General features: G+C 37.4%; 1 long non-coding RNA gene across 2 annotated transcripts in view; it reads right to left on the reverse strand.

The window, feature by feature from the left end:
* The window catches only part of LOC138912017 (uncharacterized), a 118,135-nt gene that overhangs the window by 53,236 nt on the left and 43,503 nt on the right, over positions 1–21,396 (reverse strand). Inside the window, exon 3 of one of the 2 annotated variants that reach the window (XR_011417651.1) lies at positions 14,178–14,550. The exons of the other annotated variant lie outside the window; for it this stretch is intronic. This is a non-coding gene — a long non-coding RNA (uncharacterized lncRNA). The remainder of the gene's footprint in view (positions 1–14,177; positions 14,551–21,396) is intronic. 2 annotated transcript variants of the gene reach the window in all.

Below are 21,396 nucleotides of genomic sequence, written 5' to 3' on the forward strand. Positions count from 1 at the left end.
CTGCTCCTGTACAATGAATGAATGGCGCATGCCAGCTGTTGGCCAAACACGCTTTTGATTGCCAACAACATCAGGGGCCAGAAACTACAAACCAACATTGTTGTAAGCCGGAGCCAGGCCCAAAACAAAACATCAGGAAGGGAGCCAGGAGAAAAAAATGGAACCCGTCTTTCATCAGCGCGTGCATAACAAGCAGCTCGGCTCAAACTAAAGCTGGACAGTCGAGCGGGGGAATGGGAATGGACCAAAACCATTGCGAAGGAATGGGCCAGGACGTCACTACCACGGTCCTGTCGCTCACTTGGCTCATATGGTGCAGGGATGGCGATTCGGATGGGCTTGGATCGGCTTGGAAAACCATTTTGGATGTCCTTGGTGTCGCTTTCCTTGTGTCATGCCACAGCAAAATGACAAACAGTTCGCGGGATGTGATGCAAACTCAAAGCAAACGCGAAAAATAAGACAGGCCAGTAAAAATAAAAATAAGATGGGACTGCAAAATACCCAAATCTGATAGCCAAAAGTTTTCAATTTAATATTTCTTATCGTTGATTAAAAAAGTATTTGATTTCGTTTATTTAATAATAATAATGAAGGAATAAACAAAACTTGGTAGGATATATAAAATTAAATTACAATAATAACCAAATAATATACAAATAAATAAATTAAAATTAAAATGTATAAAATCAAAGAAAAAACTAAATATAAAATTAGAAAAATCAAAGAGAACATGATTATAAAACATGATTTAAAATGTACCTAAAGGTAAAAAGAACGATTTTCTTCTTCATATTTTAAAATTTATATTACTTTTTTACATTTGATACCAAGACATCCGTTAAAATTGCTTTGTCAGACTTGTAAGTCTAGGGTATCAGAAAAATTCCATTTGCAGAAGCCTGACTACAGTAAAGACCACTCAGTCTGACAGGCAGTGAGAAATCCTCAAACTCATCTGCTACTAAAAGCGCCTTTTAATCCAACATGGCGCCCAACAATTGCCATGGCTTTTTTAGCCGCTCAAACCACCACCCGCGGGTGAAATTCCACAAAAGCAACCACATCGCTTATAAGCACTTCACATCTAATCAATTATGCCATCTGCACATATCGCTGGGGCTCTTAGAAAAGCACATTGGCCAATGGCCACATAACATTTAAATATGCATGAAGATTTTAAAGCATCGCGCCAAGGATCAAGGATTCAGCGACGGAAAAAGAGAGATAAAATATAGCCGTACAGCCAAATGAAATTGTAAAGGATAGCGGCACGACCAACGTGAAATAAACAAAGCAAAAATAGAACAAAAAAGAGAGCCAGAATGATGGCAACTCCAGAAGCAGCAAACAGAGGCAGGACACTCCAGCTGGAGTAAAATCGGGAATCTGAATCAGAAGCAGAATCCGACACAGAAACAGCAACCAGCAACAGACACAGCAGTCTGGATACGGAGCAGCAACAGAAACAGGAACCAGAGCCAACATTGCATGGCTGATGGTGCGCTAATTCCGTTAGCAATTTCACTTGCCAGCCGAGAAAGCGCACAGAACACGAAAACAAAAATCAAGGCAAATGAACAAGTCATCGCCTTGGGAATGCTCTTCAAAAAACGCCACAATATAAATTTGGTAACCGCTAAAATAACTAAAATCATGAACAAATTCGAATCTCACTTCTAGAAAAACTAACTTATGAGCACAATAATCCATTTCAGATCACAACGATGATCAATTTAATATATAGAATAGACTTTGCCGCATCTCTTTTTGATATGTTCGAAATGTAAGCAACAGGTCAGTTCAAAATTCGAATGTTTATTTCTCCCTCCCACTCGTGTAACTTAAGGAACCATCTCGCTCTATTTTGAATTGAGAGAATTTGTTCTTCTCGCTACCACTCACATAATTTAGGTCGCAATATTACTTCTTCCTGTCTTTTTCGATGTCAGATAATCTTCAAGAGAAAGAAATAGGCAAAATTATATTGTTTAATATCAATTTTACCAGTATTGCATGGTGAAAGTACATGCGGATGCAATACCAGAAATTTACCATACGTATATCAATTTGATATCAGCGTGTTTTTTTGTGAGCTTTTAAAGCTTCTTTAAAAAATCCCTTGCCGTGGGCTGAATACCTGAGCTACTTTATAAATAATTTTTCGCTTGTAATATAAATATTATGATAGAAAATCTTGAATACACAGTTGAAAACACAGTTACTATTTTATTGTAGCATATGAGCAAACATTCTGTAGTATACTGGTATACTAGTTGCGTCATATAAATATAATGAAGTAGTCAAATGTTTGGTACTCCTGGAAATCAACTTCAAACGCACATATGCGTAGACTTCTTGTTATAAAAACTCACTTTGCCGGGGAACAAGAGCAAACATCCAGTGTCTGGGGGTAGGGAAACAAACAAATCTTACGCTGCAATGAAAAACGAGGCGAAACTGCTTAACGGCTGCCGTTTTCTGCTGCCGTTCGTCCTGTCAAATGTGCGAGTGAAAAGCAGAGCTGGCAAAAAAAACCGAGAGAAAGGAACAAAGCAGCTGAAAAAAGGCGAATGAAATGGCCAAGCAAATTGTATTAGTGCGGGAGTGTGTTGGCCACATTGCAACAGATTAACGTGCTTTACTTGGCTTAAGCATTAGCAAACAGGAGGAGAAGATACAGCTGGGCAAGTCGAGGGGGAACAGGCGGAAAAAACTCTGCCCCAAAAGTGGACGCCGCACAAATGTAACGTTAATTGCATTGAGGGCACACATATGTGGTCCCAGCTGCCCCTCCCGCTATTTCACATTACCCTCTTTTGACATCAACAAACCGTTTTTAAATAAAAGAAACCACGCACTCACTCGCTTGTTTGCCTTATTTCCTCTTTCTGGCTGCTTGTTTCTTGTATTTATTTACATTAATTGGATTTCAATGTGTAACCAGCAGATACATCCGATATAAATTGGATACAAGAGCCAGAGCAAAGGCGTCCTTCAAAGGCTCAAAGGGAAAATCAAAGGACTCAAAGAACTTAAGGCCAAGGAGAGGTGGTCAGCTCTGTAAGTCAGGAAAAAAAGTGAAGGACTCTTTTCCTTTACAATTTTCAAAAAAAGCGTTAAAATTTAATTAAAAAACCAAAAATTATTAAAAACTACACAAATCAAAGCAAAAAACTTTATAATTCGTATTTGTTTTTGATTTAAAATTTTAATTTAAAATTCATTGACCATAACCCAACATGTGGTGAAAAAGCTTTGAAATACTTTTAAAATCAATGTAATACCGGCACAATCCACTCAATGAGGAGATTAGAATTAATGGTCTAAAATAATTAAGCGGCCCTGCAAACTGGCTAAATCACTGGGTCCTTGTGGGCTTAGCTGAACAGATGATGTGGCCCTGCCAACCATGTTAGGCGCAGTGTGAGTGTGTGTGTGAGAGTGTGGGACAGGATCTGCTGCTAAAAGGATGTGCAGGACTTACCCTAAGTACGGGAAAGCCGCAGCCAAGTGCAGCGGCGACACTAACAAATGAACCCTGTTCGGGGCCATGACAATGGAGAACTCGAAGGGAACGGGGTGGAAACTCAAGCATATTGAGCGTAAAACCAGAAGATTTAAAGGTACATGCACAAAGATGATACTACTTAGACATATGTCTTTCGCCCGGCTCCCTCACAATTTATGGTAGCAAAAGGAGCACCCAGCGAAGCATCATCAAAACTGGCCAGTGCAAGCCTTTCGCTCTCTATCCATCATCTTGGCAGCTTTTGCATAAACCGAGTCGAGTCCTTTGCACAAAAAAAAATATTATGAAGCCCGGAGTTGGGAGAGAGGGCAAGAGAAAGCCCCGGCTCAGGACCAGAAACTCAGTCTTAGGACCTGCACTAGACCAAAACCCAGACCGAAAGTCAACTCTGGGTGTTGCCCCAAAATGTTGTTAGTTCGCCATTTTGTTGCCTCACTCTCTGCAATTTTATTGCAGGCTGGTTGCGGGCTTACTCTAACAAGAGGTATTTAAACTACTGACAAATAAACTTATAACTTTCTTATTTCTGTAAAAGTCTTTACAAAGTCCTTCCAGTAGCTATTTTCGATTTTAAGGCATAAATTATGTTTTACAAGATTTTCAAAAGCCTATTTAAACGTTAATTATTGTTTGAATAATTTAGAATGTTACAGCAAAAAATGTGTACAAATTTGGAAAAATATTTAATAAATAAAATAAAATAGGATATTTCTAAAAAATTATTTTAGTTATACCCAGGGTATATAAACTTCGCAGCTTCATAAGCACTGTATCATTTCTTTTTTGGCCACCCTCAGGGCTTAGCCAACAAATGGTTTTCTTAAATTGTTTGCCATTTTCCATTTTTACTCCCCCCAGCGCAGTTGTTGTTGTTGCTCTTAGTGCGGCTGTTGAAAGCTTTCTTAAATAAATTTTTTGTAGTTTACAGTTTCCACATTTTGGTGTAGAAGACGAGCCTCAGCCGAACAGAATAACAAGCCGATAGTAAAAAAAGCATCCGCTTGTTGTCCTGGCAAAAGCCAATCATCAGAAGGCTTGCCTATTTGGGCATCCGAGTCGAAAGTCCCAGACCCCAAGCTTCCTGCTCTCGTTCGCTTTAACAATGTTAATAATCTTATTTTGTGCCTCAATGGACTTTTTCCTCCTTTTTCTCTGGGCCAGGGCCCTTTGTTCGCAGCCGAGTGCAAAAAGCGCAGCAGGAGCAAAATGTATGCATGGCATTTTATTGCATACCTTAAATGCAATTTTTGTAGCACAATTTTTGGCGCTGCTTTTTGGGAACTTGCCCTGGGACGGAAAAAAACCCCTTGGCCACTGATTTTTGTGCCTTTCAGTTGGCCAATTTTTTCCTTGCCACTGCCACTGCCACCGTTCTTTTGCCTCGAACTGCGGCCTTTGCCATTTTTATCATTCCGCGCAAAGTTGCAGCAAACATTTGTCCTTTCCCGAGTCCCCTGTTTCCCGAGTCCGAAAGCTTTGAGCCTTTTGCAATGTCATTCGACCACTTTTTTCCGCTTGAAAATGACAAGCCAGTTAACGACAATCGCTTTAAATGATTTCTTGTTTACATTTCGAATATGACGGCACTTTAATGGTATTTTTAAAGGTTTCGTTGAATTCTCTTTAAGACGGTGCTTAGAGTGTTAAACGAATAGTTTTTAATTTTTTTTATTATAGTTCAGGTTCAGGTCCTTTACTAATTTTTACTAAATTACCTTCATATTAATTTAATTCAATTATATAAGCGAATACTAGAGAGATTATCTAATTTATTAAAAAGCTTTCTTAGTGAGACTAATTCCAGAACAGCCATTAAAAGTATCCTAATGGAATCGAACAGAATTATGTCAGAATAAAATCAAATAGGGCGAAAAAATCAAGTCCTGTGGAAGACAAACCCAAAAAAAAAGGGAACAAGGTGACTAAAGTCTTTTTACCAGATGATGAAAGCATATTAGATGAAAGCGGAAGGGAATAAAAGAAAAAGGAAAGTCGAGCGGTATCCTATCATATCCGAGGGCTGAATTGGGGGCGGGCCAAATGTGTGGCGGAAAAAATTATACACGAGGAATAACGAAACTCAAACAGATTACCAGGAACATGAAGCGACATGGAACGGAACTAAAGCGGGCCAAAAGTAGTAAAAAGAGGGAGTCGGCGAATAAATAAATAAATAAAATCAGGAGCCAGCTCTGATTTCGTTATGGGGCATCTCGTCCTTTTCCGGGCACACAGCTGCAAATGAAACCCAGCCAGGCGAAACTCAAACAATAAATGGCATAGATAATGCCCTAAAATATTCAATTAGTTTATGGCCACGTTCGCCATTTACGATTGCTCCACGGATGCTCCGAGCCCGGTCAAACTGAAAACTTCAGTAGCAGAGAAAGGAAAATTTTCAAAAATTAGAGATGTTTCGACCGTGGCCGTTGTACCTTTTTGATATATTGTGTGGGTTTTTTGTTCGGTTTCTTTTTTGCTCGTTCACGTGCTTTGCAGCCCTTTTAATGGGCAGCCGTAAAGTGAGGAGATTCCAGTGGCGGAAAACAAGAGAAAACGAAAAATGTTGCATTAAAATATTTTTATTGCCTGTTCAAGAGCAGAAGAAACATTTTCAGAATTAAGGGGCAAAGGAAAAATTGAAAATAAAAATTAGATAATGGGGGAAAAGGGAAAACATGATAGAACTTGTACAGGTCATAAACTCGCTTTTTTAGTATGCAACGCAGCTGATAATGACGTGCGGTAAAATTTTTTGAGTAATACGATATTTTTTGATAATGAGGACAGGAATTTTTGGTGATTTGTGCTTAGTCATAAATGAATGTCAAAACTATATGGAAAATAGATGAAAATAAACAGAATATGCTTTGAAATATATTTAATAATTCATTTTCATTTTATTGTTTACTTAAACGTCTTGTAATTAATAATTTTAAGATATGTATGCCCATTTTTTTATTAGTTTCTACACCCAAAAGAAAACCTAATATGAAACAATGATAAATTCCATACTAAGTTGTATCAATTTTGACTTGATATTCGGAATCTCAATTCTATATGCTCGGACCTTTTACAACAAGTTTTAAGTAGGTCAGTTCGTAATTCGAAGTTAGAGAATCTTCCAGAGAGAGAGTTCGGAAAAAAAATGTTAAACGGAAATACTCATAAATATCAGAAATTTATCATCCCATATCGATTTGATCCTGGCTTGTGCTTTTTTTGTGTGTAGTGTTCTGTCAATGACCAAAATTAAGCTCATATTTATTTAAAAGCTGGCACAGTCTCCTTTGATCTCTTGTCAAATCTTTGAAGAATCCCATGTGTGACACATGGCAAGATACCATTTGCAATCACCGAACGAATATGGCACTCTACTCCGCTCCATTCACTCACTCATTATTCACGCATTTGACTGCTGTCGCAGACAAATTCGGGTTTAGCGTGCACATTTGCCAAAGCCCTGACAAATTAATGCACATTTGCGATAGCATCTTCAATTCAAATCACGCGACATGTCACAGACTTGGCAGCAGACACATGCCATTGAAAATCAAATGGCAACTCATTTGATGCAGCCCCAGATGCCTTTACCTTTCCATCAAGACAACGGGTGCGATGGCGTTGTCTCCGTTGTTTTCGTCGGTATTGTTTTGGACCAACGTGTTTGTCATTGTTGCCTGGCACCCGAAACACTCATTTGCGTGGCTCCAAGTCTTCCAGTCTGCAAGTCCACGAGTCCACATCGCATTCTCAAAAATGCGCAACAATTCGCTCAAGTGTAAATAAAGCCAAGAACCTGAAGTCTGGCGGGGATGAACCTTATCTTTTTTAGTCGAGCTCGTCCCAATGGCGTCTGCGGCGCTAAAATGACAAAACACCTGCACGGGCATATGGCAATGGGGCAGGTGAGTGCGATTTCTGGCTCCTCGACTGCTGCAGCTATTTTTGCCACGATGGGGGGATCCTAGATTCTAGTCCTCCATGCATATGGGTAAAATAAGAACGAAGCATCTTCCATTCAAGGCGCCTTTAAAATGTTCATAAAATGCAAAGAAGCTGGGAAAGTAGATGTTATCCTCAGACAAGCTCAGCATTTGCATATTCTAGAAGATATAAATTAATAGATGCGGTTCACAAAGCTAATACCATCTAAGCTTCACACAATCACTTGAATATAAAACATGCATTTTATATATTTAATTTATTTTAAATAATGGCAAACAATAAGAAGCATTCACAGATTTAAATCAAGTTTCTAATAACTGATAAGAATATTGTTATTGAATACGTGGAGACGATTTGAAAAATACTAGAGGGCTTTCGTTTTTATCTAGAGACGTCGTAGTTCCTTTAAAAGGCTTGGTATTATTACTACTCAAATTAATATACCAGGGACTTGTTCGCTTTTCTGGCAACTATTGTCGTCTGCCACGCCTCTTTTGCTGACTTATACACTCCCATAGCATGTATAAATGCAGAATGGCATAGCTTCTGTCGCTGTATCGTTGTTTGTATATATGACTGTATCTGCAGTCGCGTCTCGATGTCTGTCTTTGTGAGTCTCTGTGTGTTCATCGCAAGGTGAATGCATTTGGCGCACACGTGCTTTTCAAGCATTACCGCCCCGTACTCCCCAAGCACCTGTACTTTCAGGATCCCACGCTTTCCCCATAATGTATTTGTTCCTGGGCCCAAGTGACTACGGTTCCACAGGATGTCGGTATTGTGAGAGGTCCTCGGGTGGACTAGGCAACACGTTGCCACCGGAGCGATAATAAGTCTGGCGTAAATTAGTTTGCCATTTTGAGTTATGAATGCGCATTTCAGCGGACTGCTGCGATCCTGTGATTGCGTGCTTTTTAGAGGAGTACTGCGAAATGGATTCACTAAGCTGTTTTTGGCTAATGAGGAATAAATGAGAAGAGCTTTTGAGTTTCGGAATACCTTTTTTTGTTGGCATAGCAATAAACTTATACTAGGTGAATAAGTTGGTCTAAGGTGAATACTTTAATATATTTTAAGTTAATGATAAAACTTTTAAGACTATTGGTTTTTACTTATCGATATCTTAATAATTATATTCTATTTACCCAATAAGGCCTGATAATATTGCCTTCAGCTTCTGCTTTCCTAGCCGTACTCACCTCTGCTTCCTTAACTATGTTAAACTTCTACTCGCCTTTTCAATTGGCAGTATATTTGATGCTCTGAAGAAATACGATGTACGCATAATTAGGCATTTGATGGTGCAAACAAACACACTCAAAGGATCCTGACTAATATGCCCAATCATAAAACTAATCCTCATGGCACAGGAAAAACCTCATTAAAATAACGCATACGCAACGTTGTGTGTTGACAGGCGGGAGTACATAAAACAGGCAAACAGGCCATGGTTAATGTGTCTGCCGGCCCGAAACCGACACTGGTTTTTGCGGCCAAGAAGTCTAACCAAGCGAAATTAACATAAATGAATTTGCAGCTGTCCAAAGGGAAACCTCATACCGAGACTATCCAATTCCGAGCAGCGAACCCTAACCCTTGCCATCGAAATGCGAGAAATACCCAGACAAATGGCCAAATCACACTGACCTGCAGTTTAATGTGGCGAGACGTGTGGGCATGCGGGGTTTCGGGGATAGGGTCCGAATTAAAGATGAATGAAAACTTGTGGCAACACCATATAAATCATTTATGCCATGCTAAGTCCAGACTCAAAGCACGAAATGAGTCTACAGCCAAAGGTGGCAGGCATATTAAGTAACCCAGGGCTTGTGCCTTCGAAGTACTGGCTTTAAGGCGACGACGAGGCACTAACCTACAGCAATGTGAATGCGAAAAGTGTGTCAGCCGAGCAAAAAAACAGAGAGAGCGAGGAAAACGCAGGACATGCGCACTTTCCTTTGCGATCCACAAACAATTCGAACTCCGTGCTTCGCTGTTAACATTGACCAAGAAATTATTCGGAATGGCCAACGACGGCAGCATCCCAGAGAAGTCAGTCAAGCGGCGTTGCTGTTACCGAGCACAACACACATTATCCTCAACTGACGTCAGGCATATCGTTTGCATCCTTCGCAGAAAATCGCGTGAATTCGTCGTGATTTACCGGCACATTTTTGTTTGTTTTTTCCGCAATTGCTGCTAAGTCGAGTGTCCATAATTGACAGTCCTGTCACTCGAATTCACGTCTCATTGAGGCCGACGGGAGCAAAGTGTGTGCTTGACTTGTTGCCAGAATTTGGGTGGCTCCATTATAAATATCTAAAAGGTGGTAAGGCCAGCTGATAATTACCCTAAGGTGTGGCAAGTAAGAGAACAAAAAAATCATACTAAATAAAAATCATCAAATCAAATTTAATTCCATCAAAAATCAAAGTTAAAGAAAATTCAAGTAAATTGAAATCAAAAGAAATACGATAAGTTAATGCAGTGAAAATCACAGAGGAAATATAACAATACAAAAAACCAAACAAAGAGTATCGAGTGTTTTTAATCTGTAAAAAACATAAAAGTAAGCATACTGTGTTTGCCAACAAACCAAACCCAAAGCTAACGTTAAAAGAAATATATAAATCCAACAAAAAAATTTATCTATTCTACCATAAAAACCAGAAAAAAAGTAGATTTTTTTAAATTACTGGAAGCGTGTGTATCAATGGTATCAAAAAAATTACCATACGAATAACCACAATAAATTCCGTATTAAAAGATTACAGTATTGGATGACACAAAAACAGAAAGGCACGACAATATTAAAATAAAAATCAAAATTCTTCATCGAAACGCTTGCAGTGATAAATCAAAGTCTTTAATAGAATTTCGCATAATTAATAATTCACATTAAATGCAACACAACTGATTAAAATTAATCCAAATTAGATAAAGTAAAGAAAATAACATATGCTTATTTAATAAACGACAAAAACTTCATTTAATCGAGATTCATTTGACCCAAATCCATGTTAATCGGGGAAATATAGCAATTTGATCAAAATGCAAATGGCAAGAAGCAGCGGAAAGTTTATTGACAACAAAATGGCGGAATGCATATAAAATGCAATAAATAGCAAATGGTAAAATTTCAAACGGCAAATAGCCATAAATCGATGATATAAATGCATTAAAGTGCTCCGTACTACGCTCCCCATAAATATATACACATTTATACAAACATAATTGTATAACTCTGTGCAGTTGTGTTTTTGTGTCAGCGCTGCTTAATTGAGCATGCATTAAAATAATAGTAATATATAAATTAATCTCGTCATAAAATATAAAAGAATGCTTACATAATTTAGGCTTTTGAAACATTGAAAGCCACCGGGCAACAAAAAATGTGTGTCTATTTGTGTATGTTTACATAAATATCAGTGCTAATGTGTGTGACTGTGGCAGTGCGGATGAAATAAATGCTTTAATTAAATGCATGGCATAAACAATCGGCCAGCTCGGATTACCATTGGGAATACGCAGACAAAAAATATTCAGTTCGGTAAGCTTAGAGTCGGAATAATTTAATTTAGTTCCCATTCGGTTCAAGCGTAGCCAAATCAAGCAAAATAATCAAGCGACATTTTTTATTTGAAATTAATTGACTACACAACCATGAAAATTGTTAAAAAACCTGCAGGCAGCCACTGATTGAACTCGGTCAATTGAATCAATTTGTCTGATTGAATTGTTGGTAATTCCAAGCTCATCCTCACGTTATACAACGAATTGCACTCAAATTTAAACGAATTTATTAGAAAACTTTGGCTGCAAAACAAAAACACCTAGTTCACTGGGTTTACTAAGTAAATTATTCATTGATTAGTAAAACTTAGTGAAGCCAAAATAATTTGGAAAAACAACAATATAAAAAGTTTCGAGCGGAGGAGAAATTCAGTCACATTTGACGTAATTTTCATTGATTTCCCTTTGGCATATAGAACGAAATTAATTGATTTCTAATGTTGATAAAAGTAAAGTAAACAGAACACTTGACAACTTTTACGCAACGCTCCTTCCACTTATCACCTATACCCCGTGTATTTTCCCAGCTTTTTTCCCGTTTTTTTCTACTTGTTCGTCCCTCCCCCAATCTTGGTTGTCAAAGTTTACTTTGAGTGTTGATTTTGGGGACGAAATAGCAAGCAAGTCTCCATCAGTCGAGGACTTTGTGTTGCTATTGCATGTAATTAATTTTCCAGCTCGAAGCTGCCGCGAGTTTCCCTGGCAACCGAAAATAAAACCAGCGAAACTCTCCTATAATTAATTTAAATTTAGCTTAAAATGTTTTGATATATTTCGAAACATTTACCATCCGCCCTTTTGGATAAATTTCCCAGGGCCGTTTTGGCGATTACAAGGCAAATGTCACACAGTGTACTTAATATGCGTGGGCCATGTATTTTTAATTCCTTGCTTCCCACAGCGTGACTAATTTTCGCTAATAGTCACTTTGAATATTTTTTAATAATAGATTGAATTAAGTGGAGAGTTTCCATCCTTTAAAATGTATTCTACTGGAAATTCCTATATAATTTCGCTTTTTAAAGTGGTTTATCTTAAGGGGGGATTACAAGTAAACCGAAACGAGTAAAAATGAGACGATTATCTAGATATTCTTTGTCTTCTAAAAACATTTCATGTATTTTAAAGAACTTAGAGAAATTATATAGGATATCTGAGGTTAGCCTTGAATAGTTTATTTATCGATGCAAACATAAAAAAAAGTATTCTTTTCGATTTTCCTTGTATATCCCTCATAAGTCCGACTTACATATTTTAAGGGGCCTGAAACAGCGAAACTTGTTTAGTTTACTAAATTCAAGTATGTTTTCATACTTTAATTCCATAAAACGTTTCCATCTATTGAGAGCAAATTTTCATAACACAATGCCGGTTTCTGCCCCCATTAGGATTATCATTTTAAATCTAACTTAGAGCCGGCTTGTTGCACTAATAGTCACAGCTGCATTTGCCTCACACCCTTCCCCGGTTCCAATGCCACCCTTTTCTTGCCACAAACGGCGACGTGCTCAAGTGCATGACAAATATGGTGAGGTAAGCCGAGGGAAAGCAGCAACAGAACCAGACGCTGCTGCTCTGATCCTCGAAAACTATGGCCATTACCAAGACCGCAGCTCTGCCAACCGAGTGTGTATTTGTCAGTTGCATTGGGGCTGGCTGCTTAATGTATAATGCTAAAAGCCGAACGACGTAAACAATTTGTAAGTCATGTGTAAACATCATAAGTTACTTGGCGCATTCGTTCCTTCGTTCCAATTATAAGCACTTAATGTATCACCGGGGAAAATCCATACACCACGTAGGCCCATCGTGCATATATTACGCATACGCCACGTTCGCCGGCAATAAAAACAAAGCAAACACACACGTACGGAAGGGAAGCTGTCTGAGTGCTGCTACCCGGAGTTAGTTAAACAGCAGCCAAGTAATTAGATTTTTCCACATGAAACACAGACACGGAAAAAGAGCGCCAGCGAGAGAGAGAGGGACGAGTGAGGAAGGGAGACAGCACATCGAGCCAAGTAGTGTGCAAATACGAGTAGTTTCAAGTGCAAACAAAGAGCCTGCTGCCATACAATTCAATTATAAAAAAAAACGCAGAGCCACATTCCGTTCGGAGAAAAGTTTCAGCGGAAAACTTAATGCATTTAATGCGTGCGGGGCAAGCAAATGGATTAGTGAGCAGAGAAAACTTTTGTTATTCTCGTTAAAATCCGACATATCCACCAGCCACCCACAGGAACCGACCCACCTGCCATAAAGTTTGCGTTGTCATATATACATTCTGCCATATGCCACATGCCAAAATCTCTCTTGAGCAAAAGGAAAACAAAAATAACCCAACTGCAGCCCTTTGGGTATTTTCTGTGTTTGTTTGTGTATTTGAGTTGGCGTTGCTCCCCCAGAAGTTATGCTTGAATCTCGCATTACACGTTCGCTGGATGTGTGCTTTTTGCCATTTTTTGTTTTTATCGCGTCACAGCCGAAAACACGTGACTGTCGAGACAGGTGGCAAGTGGGCAGAAAAAATGGGGAGCATAACTTCGACAGGGCAAAAATTGACGTTGGGAAAAAAAGAGAATGACAAAAGAATTAATAAACTTTCCCGGCACTGTTTAATTACCCAAAAGTAGTTAAAGTTGAGGTATGCAAACTGTAATTTCCAGAAAGATGCTTTTTTGATCAGCCAAAGTAAGCTCTTCTAAGCTGCCACAAAAAAAATGTAGAGAAGTTGAGGATTTCGGTAGAGAAAAAAAAGGAAATCAGAGTAAATGAAAGTTAAGAAATTAAATTTATTGAATAAGTTTAAATACTGCAAAAATTAATATTAAAGGGATAATGAGGTTTGGATAAAATTATCACTTAAACATATCAAAAGTACAACAATTATATTATTAAATCATAAATTAACCAGGGGTTAGGCCCAAATGTAAATTGTTAAATAGTCATGTAAAAATATAAAACATTTGATTTCAAGAGTTATTATATTTGTACATAATTGTTTCTAATTTATAATTCTATTAAACGGCCAGCTTAGTTGTATTCTTTGTAAATATCAACTCATTATATTCTGATAGAGAACAAAATACAACAAATGCCTCGGGCGGAATTGTGTTAAACTCACCGATGTTTTGCATATCAGGTCTCGTGCTCTTGTTCGGATATATGTATTTAGAAAATGCATACAACCTGAATTCGCCGCAGGTATAAGCCGGTGTGCCTAGCTGGGTAAATTTTAAAGTCCAATTTATGCATATTTTAAATAATACGGACTTTGTGCATACGCAAAGTTTATGCGACCACAGAGCAGCCAAGTTTATAGTATGTCTGCGGATAGGTGAATCGCTGGCTTTGTGTTTTTGGCTCGGTGCTAGACTGCAGGACCTAAGCTCCTTTTTTGAGCAGATACTCGCATATTCCACTTGTGCGCATACCAGATAAAATAGCTGCATATAAATCATGTCATGGCCAAGATAAAGAGCGAAAATAGTCTTCCTCTGTGGAAAAAAGTAAAAGGAAAATATGAATGTGAGGACTTGAACAGGGGATTCTCAAGTGACCAGGACTTTGTTTGATTCCCACTCGAATGCATTTATAATGGTCAAGTGCAATGTATCAGCAAATATAATTGAATTACTTTTCAGAGATTTTTCTTTACGATATCGGTCAGGTCTAGCAGATAAATATAAAATATAAGCAACGTATTTGTCCGAACTCACAGGCCCTTAAGCACTCAATATTATTTGGCCATAAATGGGTTGAACACATTTTCCACAGTTTATTTTATTTTCGATTATTTTTCTTTCATTTCATTTGATAAGATTTTCCGATAGAGCGCAATATTTAAATGTATTCCTTGAATACTTATGAACATAAGAAAATCATACATATACGTATATTTTCAGTTGAAAAAGTATCAATTAAAAATCCTTTTTAATAGGCACAAATATTATGGAACCCTAAAATATAAGAAAAATCAATCGCCATGCACTCAATAATTTCTCTGCTGGCTTAGTAAGGGAGAGTAGAGAATGTACCTTCATAATTCCCCAGCGGACATAACCACTTTGGACTCTCGGTCGTTTTCCGATCCCTAACAAGTTTGCCCCAAGTATGACGCTAATCCCCAAGTAATTGTCTGCTTAGCGCTTACTGCCAATTTATTGAGATTTTTGTTTTTCCTCTTCCATTCTCACCTGTCGCACGTAGTTAAGTGTGTCGATACTTTTGGCTCTACCTATGAATTTCGTCGAAGTTGAGTCGGAAATCCCTTGCACACATAGTTACCACGTCGCAAACTTTGCGCACTTCAATTTTTATTATGCGATTTTATTTATTTTGATTTTGCCCATGAGAAAGTTTCCGGCCAACGTCTAATGATGTTAACTGCTAACGGCTTATCCGGTGAGAGAATCAGCTCGGGACTTAATAACTTTGACAGGGCGTCCTTTTTGGATAGTTGCCATGAGCATTAAGTTACTGGATTAAGACCGCTGTGGCCTGGTTTTTATTCGAGCTCAGTTCCGTTCCGTTCATCTCTGGGTTCCGTTCTTAATTAATACCAGGCATGTGCTGAAATCAACAATTTCTCTGGCCGAAAAATTGCTCGTACGAGAGGGGCGCTCTCAACGCAATGAACTGTCTCGTTCCTGGACTTAATATATTTTTCTTGACTTTATGCTGGGTTTCTTGTGCACGAGGATACCCAGCTACACCTACCCCAGTGCAATTTCAATTTTCTCGTATTCCTAAAGGAAGGGGAATGCAATTATTTTTGCGCTACTTTTGCACCCACTTCACACTGCATGCGGATATGTATATATGTACTACTGGATATATATCCCCTACTGCACTGCAGCTTCGGGGGCCCATTGATGGTCATAAATTTTTAAACAACAGAAATTACAATTACTGACCACGGCCAAAGGGAAAATGCGACGGTGCGAATGGGTAGTGGCAGTCGAAAGGGCGGTGGAAAATTGTGAAAAATGCATAATGAAAGCAATCTATATTAAAAATATAAATCACGCAGTGCGCCAAGGATGCGGAATGCTGGGCGCAGGACATATGCCGCACTCTGGGAACAATAATAATATGGCCAGCTGTCAGTCAATTCGCCTGCGGCAGGAGCCCGGTCAAATAATTAATTGGCTGCATTATGGCTCTCAAAGACAGAATCCTCCGTAAAAGTGGGTAAAAGCGCGCGGAGCATTTAACGTGACGAGCCGAAGGGGCAGCCAAGCCGCACTTCCACTTCCACCTGTCAATGGCAGTCATTCATCGCTGTCATCGGCCATTCCGGGGCATAATTTTCAACTTGTTGTGGTCGCCCAATTGCCGTTCATCAAGAGCGCGTAATTGTGGGCAAAGTGGTTTGGTTTGGCGCTATATTACCCACATTCAGTGGTCCTGGCCACAATGCCACACGAGGCGCTCGTTCTTTGCCCCGCAAAGATATTCTCGAGTGGCATTTAATATGCCCATGTTAATTACGCAGAATATATAGTAATTGTTCTTCAAACGGAAATATGGGCCGTTCTTTTACAAACCGAACAGATTTGGCCAAAAAAAAAATTTCACATTTTTGATTTGCTTGAAACTTTTTTTACACGTACTATTCGGAAAATAAGTAAACACGTGTATCAGGATTTGACCGAAAAAAAATTATTTTCCTAGTTAGAATTTTTTTAAGTGTGCCAAAAATTGTCAAATTTGAAAAAGTACCCTCTCATTGAAAATCTGTATCTCCGGTTATATGAATCCAATTAACTTCATGTCTTTTGCATTAATTCCTCTAAAACCTCTCCTTTCAAAATAAAATGTCTTAAAAAAATTTTTTTTTTAATTTCTTAAAAATAAAAACAAATTAAGATTTAAAAAAATTTTTTAACTATTGCCCCCACAAAAAAAAAATTTTTTTTTTATTTTAATACTTGCGCCATACTATTAGTTACAATCGGTTTTTGTAAAAAGTTGGAGCCACTTTTAGTTTTTAAAATATCGAATTTGTTTTAGCAAGGCCTCGGCTTTTTTCTATGAAAAAACGTCGCAGCAAGTAGATATACTCTCTCACTCTTATCGGATCCTAATGGAATTTATGTTTTCTCATTGTTTACTAGTCCTTTAACAATTGTTAATGATTAAAAGTTAAGTTTTAAGTTTTTTGACAATTTCTGAATGACAAAAAGTAAAAAGTCATTTTTTAATCAATTAAAAACTTACAACTATTTATTTAACCGTCTATTTGATAAACAATAATTTTAAATTTATTTTATTTATTATTTTTTTATATTATGTAATTTATTAAACATTTTTAAATATTTATTTTTAAATTTAAAAAAAAAATTAATTAAATTTTATAATTTTTTATTTTTATTAAATATTTTTTTTTAAAAACTTAAAAAAAAATATTTAAAAATGTTTAATAAATTACATAATATAAAAAAATAATAAATAAAATAAATTTAAAATTATTGTTTATTAAATAGACGGTTAAATAAATAGTTGTAAGTTTTTAATTGATTAAAAAATGACTTTTTACTTTTTGTCATTCAGAAATTGTCAAAAAACTTAAAACTTAACTTTTAATCATTAACAATTGTTAAAGGACTAGTAAACAATGAGAAAACATAAATTCCATTAGGATCCGATAAGAGTGAGAGAGTATATCTACTTGCTGCGACGTTTTTTCATAGAAAAAAGCCGAGGCCTTGCTAAAACAAATTCGATATTTTAAAAACTAAAAGTGGCTCCAACTTTTTACAAAAACCGATTGTAACTAACAGTATGGCGCAAGTATTAAAATAAAAAAATTTTTTTTTTTTGTGGGGGCAATAGTTAAAAAATTTTTTTAAATCTTAATTTGTTTTTATTTTTAAGAAATTAAAAAAAAAATTTTTTTAAGAAATTTTATTTTGAAAGGAGAGGTTTTAGAGGAATTAATGCAAAAGACATGAAGTCAATTGGATTCATATAACCGGAGATACAGATTTTCAATGAGAGGGTACTTTTTCAAATTTGACAATTTTTGGCACACTTAAAAAAATTCTAACTGGGAAAATAATTTTTTTTCGGTCAAATCCTGATACACGTGTTTACTTATTTTCCGAATAGTACGTGTAAAAAAAGTTTCAGGCAAATCAAAAATGTGAGCCAATAAAAGGTGTTCGGTTTGTAAAAGAACCGCCCATATACGAAGCTGGCTGAATTCCATATTTAAACTTTAAAAATACCTATAAAAATAAGAATATACAAATAAAACTCGGCAGGATCCAATCGATATCCGCATGGTAAATTTCTGGTATTTAAACGGAAGTCGGTTTTACTGGCCTTCTTAAAGCAGTTACTTCCATTTCGAGCTATCAAATTGATATGCCGCATATTAAGTCAGAATTAAAAAAACAGGATCGCTTCACATCAAGTTTTTTTTGGGTGTATCCAACTAATTATATCGCTTAGAGTTAAGCCACATTTATTACAAAAATGTTCCATATGTTTCTCAGAATTATTTTCTTGTGTTCTTCAGTTTAAATGTTTATTTTTTTTACTGATTGAAAAAGCATACACTTATTTTACATTTTTTTGTTGGCTTATATCCTGCCTTTTGGCATCTTGGCCACTGAAGCATAGTTATTTATTTTGCCACTGCCTCAAGGAAGCCTTGCATTTGCCTTGGAATGCTCAACATTTCAGAGACAAGAACAAGTCAAGTCAAGTCCCGGGAACAGAAGGAGGACCTAGGGCCAAGGATATTAGCCTGCATTCCGAGCAGCTGTTGTGTCATTGTCGCCGGGCGGTGTCCTTGTTTTTATAAGCTCTCTTGCATGTAATCAGTTAGGGATATTCATGGACATGACTATGATTTTAGTGCGCACACACAAAAGAAAAACACAATGGCTTGTATGTATCATACACAGAGAAAAAGCCGATGCTTAAAATGGTTCGATACATTAATGCAGATTTGAGAATGTTCTATGTCTCAAAAAGGAATTGGTGCTACACCCGCGTATTTAACGTGCAAAATGTGAAAAATTACTAGTATTAAGATTAGGATGTAAAATTTTAGAGGAATTTTTAAAGCCATAGTATTTAAAACAATGTCAATAAATATTATTTTTTGGAATTTACGAATTTTCCTTCTTTTTTCTCCAGTGTATAATTGCTCTGCAGAGATTTGTACATGGGCTGGCGCCAAGTCACAGCAAGAGTCTTCCAATAGAAAAAAGAAAGCCCGAGCTAAGAAACAAAAAGCCAAAGAACGATGCAATGCCATGCAAATCCTGCTGAGCAACACAACTCAACATGATGGCCAAGGAGCGAGCCACTCGTGTCCTCCTGCCCGTTTCCCATTTGCCGTCAACAACTTGCTTGTCCAGCTGGTCCGGCTATGGCGATATATGTGGCTGCCCGGCTTTAAGCCCATAATCAGGCGATTTGCAGGCATTAGAGAATGGCTGGCGGCGGGGGCAGTGGCAGTGTATCCTGGTATCCTGCTATCCGAGGACACAAGGCAGCCTGTTGTCGTACGTCAGCTTTTGTCTATGGTTGATCATTTGCTAGCCAGTGGATTTTGCCCCTAATACTCTTGAAAATGTCTCCGACAGTTGTGTCCACTAGATTCTCATGTGGAGACGCTTAAGGTGGGCTTACCCATGGCAAGAAACTTAAGGCCAAAAGCTTCGCTAATGCTAAATTGGTTACATCACGAATTTGCTAAAAAAAAAAAGGTTGTATCGCACTAAGTAATTTGAAATATACTATATAAAAAAGTTTAAACCTGACGCTATATTTAAAAAGTTTTTATTATATTAAAAAATGTAATAAGTAAAAATACATAAAATGTAATTTCCTAACTCTCCAGATTTAATGCACATTTTTCAATTGGCATAAAAAGCTGCCCTCAATTTGCCTTAGCAATCTCGCAATGCGCTTTAGCAAGATTGTTACTTAACTGCAGCTTTGTCTTGCGGCTTTTATTCGTTCATTTCGACTATCAACTATTTCTTATCGAACAAACTAATCTAAGGTAGACTCAAAAAAGAAAGCAAATGACCATCTATCTTCGGGCCTTATGGAAATCCGTTTTCCTCTTTGCTCGGCTTTTTAGCCACACGCACTTCTTTTGCACTTCATCTCCCATCTCTACTTTTACACAGTAAAAAATAGTTTTGTATAAAAAAAATAGATTTTTATAATAAATGATAAATGTTTTTTGGATTATTTACTAAATTTATTAGCCTTTATTGATTTAAAAGGGAATAATAATATTATATTGTACAAATTATGCAAATATAACCAATTCATAATTTCTAAGCTTTAAAAATAGAAAAATATATAAATATCCACGTTTTTCTTGTGTATCCCTTAACCATAGTTTTTCATCGGTCTATTACTGAGGAACAGGATTTTTTTATAGCTCTTCAGTGCATATGCTGACATCTCTTGGCTGCAGCTCCGCTTTCATTACGTCTGTCCTGCCCTGCATTTCCATTTCCATTGCCACTGCCATTGCCCTTATTTTCTTGTTACACTTGCTCCAAGAATTATTGCCTTTGCATATTCCACTCCGTTCTCGTCGTTTTTGTGTGATCTTTTTTATGCTTCTTGGCATTTTTTTGCCGGAATTCTTTCCACAAAAATGACAGCTGACACTTGCGTTTAACCGCACAGATTTGCTTTTAGTATGCTTTCGTGTCGTCCCCCAGTCGAATCCTTTATCCTTGGTCCCCTCCTGCTATTGCGGTCCATCTGTTTGTACGTTCGTCTGAAGGCAAGTTGTAATTGTCGTTTGTATTACCAGCAAACGACGACTTGGGGCGTTGTGATTGCGGTTTCCTCCTCCACCGGCTACTTTACCGACCCATCAGTTGCAGCTCCCCACCTCTTATATTTCCGTCTACATATACCTCTACGCCCTTTGTGGTTTTCCCAAAATCATTGGAAAAAAATTAGAATTCCATTAAAACGACTGGGCTTGTGGGCTTTTTACTCGAATGCGCTTAACGTCTGCAAATACTGTCTTTTTTTTGGAATAGGAAGAAAGTTAGAAAAACATTTGTATTTTCATTACAGGAATATGTATATTTTCCAACTCCTCTTTTTATACCCTTGCAGAGGGTATTATAAAAAGAAGACTTTTGGGAAAGTTTCATCGCGATAGCTTTAAAACTGAGGGACTAGTTCGCATAGAAACGGACAGACGGACAGACTGACAGACTGACAGACGGACAGATGGACAGACGGACATGGCTAGATGGACTCGGCTATTGATGCTGATCAAGAATATATATACTTTATGTGGTCGGAAACTTCTCCTTCACTGCGTTGCAAACATCTGACTGAAA

Source organism: Drosophila takahashii, chromosome 2L (assembly GCF_030179915.1).
Source record: "Drosophila takahashii strain IR98-3 E-12201 chromosome 2L, DtakHiC1v2, whole genome shotgun sequence".
Taxonomy (NCBI): Eukaryota; Metazoa; Arthropoda; class Insecta; order Diptera; family Drosophilidae; genus Drosophila; species Drosophila takahashii.